Source organism: Nanorana parkeri, unplaced genomic scaffold (assembly GCF_000935625.1).
Source record: "Nanorana parkeri isolate BGI_ZX_2015 unplaced genomic scaffold, ASM93562v1 scaffold344, whole genome shotgun sequence".
Lineage (NCBI taxonomy): Eukaryota > Metazoa > Chordata > Amphibia > Anura > Dicroglossidae > Nanorana > Nanorana parkeri.
Window position 1 is genome coordinate 1,097,859 of NW_017306612.1, and position 6,407 is coordinate 1,104,265.

At 52.5% G+C, this 6,407-nt stretch overlaps 1 protein-coding gene across 1 annotated transcript in view; it reads left to right on the forward strand.

The window, feature by feature from the left end:
- The window catches only part of TTC7B (tetratricopeptide repeat domain 7B), a 112,451-nt gene that overhangs the window by 85,919 nt on the left and 20,125 nt on the right, over positions 1–6,407 (forward strand). The gene's annotated exons all lie outside the window — the stretch shown is intronic.

Below are 6,407 nucleotides of genomic sequence, written 5' to 3' on the forward strand. Positions count from 1 at the left end.
CGCCCCCTCGGACACCCGGCACGTCGCCCCTCAGACACCCGGCACGTCGTCCCTCAGACACCCGGCACGCCGCCCCTCAGACACCCGGCACGCCGCCCCTCAGACACAAAGGTTCCAGGAAACAACTTTTCCCTCAATGCCTCTGATTGTAACCCCCTGCAGGCCGTGCAGTTCACCGGTCCTTGTCCTCCTCTGTATCTCGGACACAAGTAAAGAGATATAAATCTATATTTTGGGACGGAGCGCCTGTTACAGACTCCGAGGAAATAATGTTTAATTTAATTTTGTTTTTTATGTGAATTCAGATTATTTATGGGGAACATAATGTAAAGCTGATGTTACAGTCCGGGGATTCCTCGTGTGGTCCATGAATATGTCAATAAAGTGATTTTTAAGAGAGTTTTGGTGATGATTTGGTATCGCCGCGGCCTGCCACGGACGCCGTGTGACGGTACCAGGCTGAGGGCGGATATAGAAGATCTGACTTGTGAAACCAGCCCGGTGACGTGATTATAGAGGATGAGAACCCCGAATGATGTCACTGAGCTTACTCCTCAATAATTGCCTTTTATTATTATCTCCGTTTATATCTTTATTCCTTCTCAGGGCTCCTGCAGTCACTTCCTGTCCACATGACTCCAGCAATGGCTGCATCGCATTTCTCAGGGCGGGTTTCCTGATAGGGATCGAACCCGAAGGAAGATCCTTCCATGCCACCTAATCAGCTGCTGTCGGAAGTCCCCTCCCACAGGGGGCGGGATTCAGTGATGTCATTGACCTTATAGATAGATAGATTTATTTATTTGTCACATACATAATCGTACAAGTATGATATGCAGTGAAATGACTTTATATGGCTACATGCCGACATTTGGTAAATCACATCTACCTAATGCGGCTGTGTGGCCAGATGAGATAAATTATAGGGATGTGCCAATACTAGTATTGGTATCGGTGCCGATGCCGAGTATGAAGAGTGGTCCGAAACCTTCCCCAGTACCGGAACTTCCGGTCAGAGGAAGATTTCCAATGACCGACAATGCCATAGAGGAACATGGAGCCGGATTCCCACCCAATCAGGAAGCTGGGCAGCGAGTAATGGCCTGCTTCCTGATTGGCAGGACAGCCGGCTTCCCAGCCAATCAGGGAGGCGGGTCGTTACTCGCCACCCGGCTTCCTGACTGGCTGGGAAGCCAGCTCGATGCTGATTGGCCAGGAAGCCAGTTTAACAGTCAATCAGGAAGCTGAGAGGCGGGTCATTACTCGCCACACAGCTTACTGATTGGCTGGGAAGCTAGCTCGATGCTGATTGGCCCGGGAAGCCGGCTTCTAAGCCAATCAGCACTGAACCGGCTAAACAACATAGAGCCGGCTTCCCGGGCAAATCAGGAAACAGGGCGACATCTCATTACTGATTGCCTGGGAAGCCGACTCCATGCCAGCGGAAGCATCGGTATCTGCGAGTACCGAAAGAAAAGTATCGGTACTCGATACTGAAAAACCATTATCAGTGCTTCCCTACTAAATGACATCAGCACAAACATCCCGCCCCTTTGTTTACATACAGCTGGGGACAGGGGAATGCCCGAGCTGCAGCTGATTGGGTAGAAGCAACCATGGCACTTCCCTATTCAGAGGAGCTCAGGTTCGGATTGGGTTTGGCCTGAACCTGAGCTCATCTCCTGATGGTGACAACAGTGGACCATGTCTGCTAAACCTGCCACTTGTCTCCTCAGGAAGACGGGGTGACAACGCAGCAGTATAATTGGAAGACATGGAGGGAGGGTTGTCACCCTACAACAGGAAGTGTCTGAACAAGGACCGTCGTGTCAGGATCACTTTTAATGAAAGTCTTCTAAAAACGACATTCGAGATGATGAAGCTTATTTCAGGTTTACTGTATACAGCGCTGCGTCGCGTGTGATTGCATAACAACGGGCAACAGTTCCTGACACGCGGCGCTTTAGCATCCAGCGGAGGTTTATTTCACACAAACAGAATAGAGAAAAGATTTTGCGCGGATGAGCGGCTCTGAGGAAGCGTTCGGTCGGCAGGAGACGCGGCAGCGCAATGAAAGAAGCCGCCCTGGGGTGGGCCGCGCCGCACTCCTCTATGTAACGCTCGGCACTCTGGCGTGTCCCCCTGAAGGCTCCGGCCCACGCAGCGACCTACATTTCCTGCACGCGGCGTGCGTTTATTAACCTCTTGCCGTCCGACCGTAGTAAAAAAACGGACGGACGGCACTGCAGCATCTGCGGGTTGCCGTCTCCAGACGGCAATTTTTTTCTGCTCGCGCGCGCCCCCTAGCGGGCACGCACGGGCAGAAAAGACCCGCTAAATGCACACACCCGTTACCGGGTGTTTCACATATAGGCACAAAAGAAAGCTCTATCTGTCCCCAAAAAAGGGTATAAAATTCATTTCAGTACAGCGCTGCATGACGGAATAAATGTCAGTCAAAGTACCGCAGCGCTGAATACTGAAAAATGGCCTGGATGGGAAGGGGGTTTAACACCGCGGATGTCAACTGGTTAATGAACATACGGCGGCGTCTCCCGGGTCCTCCCGGCGCAGCTGAAATATGCCGATATTTAGGTCTGGACTTCTGAGGATTGTCGGCGGGGAAATGCTGACAGGAGACAATAGGAGGAGGCGAGCTGCAAATAACTAGAGCGCAATAAATGGCCGAGCGCAGGACGGCGTGAGGAACGCAATCGAAGAAATCAAAGTCCAGACGTGTCATGTGACATAACGGCCGAGGCCGGGCCTTGTGAGAGGGCTATGAGCGCGTCTTGAGAGGTCCGTGGCGGCTCATCTGCCTCCCGATACAGACGTGAACCGGGGCCGCCAATGACAGAATTGAAGAGCAGAGCGTCACAAAATATCCCTGAGGTGCAAACACGTGACGCACGCGGCGTGATAATGGGGACAGACAATGATTCTTGTATCGGCGTTGGGACCGCGCAGAGCTGCCAACCCCGACATGGAGAACCGATCTTCCTTCCGGGCATTAGATTCCTGACGTGTCCCAATATACAGCATCCGGTCTACTTTGTATCATTAACAATCCATCCTGGAGCTCCAGTCAGTGACTGTGCCTAGGCTGAGATGATGTCATCAGTCTGCTGCAGGCAGGAGGAAGCATTTCCTCAGTCTCCCCTCCCCCAGTCATCAGTCTGCTGCAGGCAGAAGGAAGCATTTCCTCAGTCTCCCCTCCCCCAGTCTGCTGCAGACAGGAAGAAGAATTTCCTCAGTCTCCCCTCCCCCCAGTGATCAGTCTGCTGCAGACAGGAAGAAGAATTTCCTCAGTCTCTCCTCCCCCAGTGATCAGACTGTAACAATGTAAGTGGCTGCAGATATTTGTGAACACAGCCAAGGACTGCACAGGCTGCAGCATTTACACAATTGTGTCATCTCAGTCCAGGAAGTAGATGGTGACCCCGAGTGATGCCTGAACAAAGTTGGTGCTGTCCTTCTGGAGAGAAAAGCAGATGAAGGCATTGTCAGGGGGAGTCATGTGATCTCTGTGAGAGGTGATATATACCTGGAAGTGTTAGTCATTCATTTATTTGCTGCACCTAACATGAATAAAGGGAACCTGTCATAAGGTAAGTGGCTGCTACCTTTCCTTCTGACAATGCTAGTTGCTCTGGCTGCCGTGCTGCTCCAGCTGTACAGGAACTACAAGAGCCAGCATTCCCTAATAACCATACGCAGAGTGTGTGCCCGTAACTGCCAGGAATCCGCAACCATTAGGAGCCGTGTAGATATGAGGACTGAAAACCTAACTTCTATTTTTTTTATTAAGCCCGTGGAGCGGCCATCGCACACCCAAAGTGAACAGAAGGGGGTGCATCTAAAGAGTCACGAAGAGACGGGGCCCATCCCTGACCCCCCGGGGCGCAAGGCTCCTGACAGGGGCAAGGCACTCGTGTCCACCTGGCCGAATCCAGGCGGACCCATCACTAATGTCCGGCTGAAGCCGACCACCTAGTGCTAGGTTGGGGGGATCCCCTCAAGGGTGACCCCCGATTCAGGGGAGGAAGGAACCTGAGGGCCACACATCCTCCTAGACTTTAGGGTAGGCCCGAAAACCCGCACCCTCCATCCTGAGGGGTGAAAAACACATAAAAAAGTGAAAAAAATAAGTGCCAAAGCGCAAGACAATGGCTCGGCCTTGCGGCCCGGTAATAATAATGACCCCCCTGGTCTCAGCCAAAAGGCCCAAGAGGTGATGTGCAGCAAAAGGTGTCGTGGCCAACGTGGGGTCCCAAACCCATAGTGCTACTCGGGGTCACCACTCCCATCACCGTGTACACGAGGCTTAGGCTGGGCACACACCTTACAACCCTCGCAAGACTTTTGTCTTGCGAGGGTTGTAAGGTAATTTAAAAAACGTACGACCTGCCCATCTTGGACAGGCAGATCGTACTTGCGATGACCGCAAGCCGCGCCCCCCTGAGGGGCGGGCTTCCGAAGACCGCAATGCCGCAATTTTATCTTACGAACATGCCGCACACCCGCCGAACATCGCACGATGCTCGGCGGGCTTTCGAACCTGTTCCTAAGATAAAAGTCGTGCGACCTTACAGTAGTAGAGGTCGCACGGCTTCCACACACCTTACGATCATCGTACGATCGCGGGATTTCCCGCCATTATCGTAAGGTGTGTGGGCACCTTTATAAAAGGTGACATCCCGGAGGGGCCGGGTACAAGACGAGACTTCAAACACTTCCCTAGGAAACGTAAATAATCCTCCGAAAGAAGAAGCAGCAGAGAGGCTTCTGGGTAACTATTATCTCTACAGGTCCGGTAATAGAAGTCCCACCATCATAAATAAAGAACATGGAGGCGGCCAGGGACAGCCATTCTCAGGAGTCCATGTTTCTCTCAGTGGAGGTCGGCAATATCCACCTTTTCCAAATAAAGGATTCTTTCCAAAGTCTGTCACTTTTTATTTACAATTTTATTTAACCCTTCAGTGAATGGGTAGTAGTACAAGTACCCCCTTACTCATTCACATGGGTGGTGGGCGGCATCTGGGTGCTCCTTTATTAAAGGGGTACCCTGATGTGAATAATCCCCCCGCCTGCACCCCCACAACCAACACCCCAGGGCTTGTGGGGAAGAGGCCTTTGTCCACATCGGCACGGGGACAAGGTGCTTTTCCATGGGCGACCTTCCCTGGTATGGGGGGGGAGCAGCACTCACTAATCCCCCCGCCCTTTCCTGCCTTGCCAGGCCTATGCTCGCTATGATCAAGGGTCTGGTTGGGAGTTTTAGGGCGGGCAACACGTCCCCCCCCCCATCCTGAAGAGAGACCCCCCAAGTGGGAGGAGGCAGGGGAGCCTGTAGAGGCCACAGAACCTCCGCCCTCAACTTCAGGAACAGGCCCCGAAGGTACCCGCACCCTCCGTCATTCTGTGAAGTCAATCGTGCATAAAAATAATGCTTAAAATAAATAAAGTGCCAGCGCAACAATATTCCCCCGAGCCAGTCACAAGGCCCGCCCTAGAGGCTGAGTGTAGAATAAGAATGGAGTGCCGTGACCTTGTGTCAGTTAATCAGTGTTGGGGTCCCACACCCAATGTTATTCTCTGGCACCCCCAGGGGGCACAGCACCACGGGCCTCTGCCGCCCCCCAACTCTCCAGCCAGACCAAGCGATTCTCTGCTCACATCAGAAGGTAGTGCCTTCAGGGGCCCTCCCACTGTCTGGGGTCTACACGTACCTCGGTCCTGACGCTACCAGCAGTGGACCGAACCCCATCCGACACCATCTTTACGTCAGAGGGTACTAGGACACATCCACCACTCAGAGACGGCAGCATCCTTTCCCCAAGCAGAATGGAAAAAAAGGATTTCCGATGACAGGCCGTCAGCTCGCTGCCGCTGCGATAATTACCCGCCTGCCTGTCAAACACACTTCACGCTCGTTAGTTTCTGGGAGCGGAGGATTCTGGGACGAGGACCGATGACAGGAGACGCCGGATTCAGAGTTTAAAGGGAACCAACCACTGCGAGATGTGAACCCGATCGCTAAAACCTCCTACATGTCCTTCCAAAGTGTGCAGCTTTTATTAAAATAATCCCCGGTGATCCTGCCATGGGGGGTCCTTGTTCAGGCACTTCCTGTTATAGGGTGACAACACTCCATAGTTGTGCTCCTGTGTTGTCGTCCTGTCACACATGGCTTCCGATGGAGACTTTAACCATGTTTCTATATAGAGATACATTATAAGAATTCCAGAGGCGGGGGCGGGCAACTCCATCTGTCCCTCAACAACAATCCCAAAATCCCAACATGCCTGGAACTGTCAGTCTTGCAATGCCTCATGAGGGCCGGAGTTGCACACACCCGAGTTAAAGGGTTAGTTCATGGTTTCATTTTTTGTAAAGAGGGGAAC